Genomic DNA, 376 nt, shown 5'->3' on the forward strand with positions numbered 1-376 from the left:
GAAAAGATGAACACCTCCCTTCTGTCTTAATCATCACTCTCATAGTCAGTTATGATAATAACATAAAATAAAAGTAATACATTAATAATCACTTCTGATTGGACAGAGCGAGACGCGTCTCCAGACTCTTACTGGACCAAACGTGTCCAAATGTAGTTCAGTGTCTGAGAGTTAACGAGTCAGAAGTGGAATTTCGGGATGAATTTCTCAGATCTTCATCCCAGCTGACGACTCCTGCACTCACAGTGGCTGGAATAACTTTAATTTGATTAAAAAGAGAAATAAAAACAACGTCTTTTGGAAATTGATCTTAATGCCTTAATTCAAAACATTCAGGAAAATCCAACCTTTTAAGGACACCAATTTTCTTTGTGAA

This window comes from Etheostoma spectabile, chromosome 5 (genome assembly GCF_008692095.1).
Source record: "Etheostoma spectabile isolate EspeVRDwgs_2016 chromosome 5, UIUC_Espe_1.0, whole genome shotgun sequence".
NCBI lineage: Eukaryota > Metazoa > Chordata > Actinopteri > Perciformes > Percidae > Etheostoma > Etheostoma spectabile.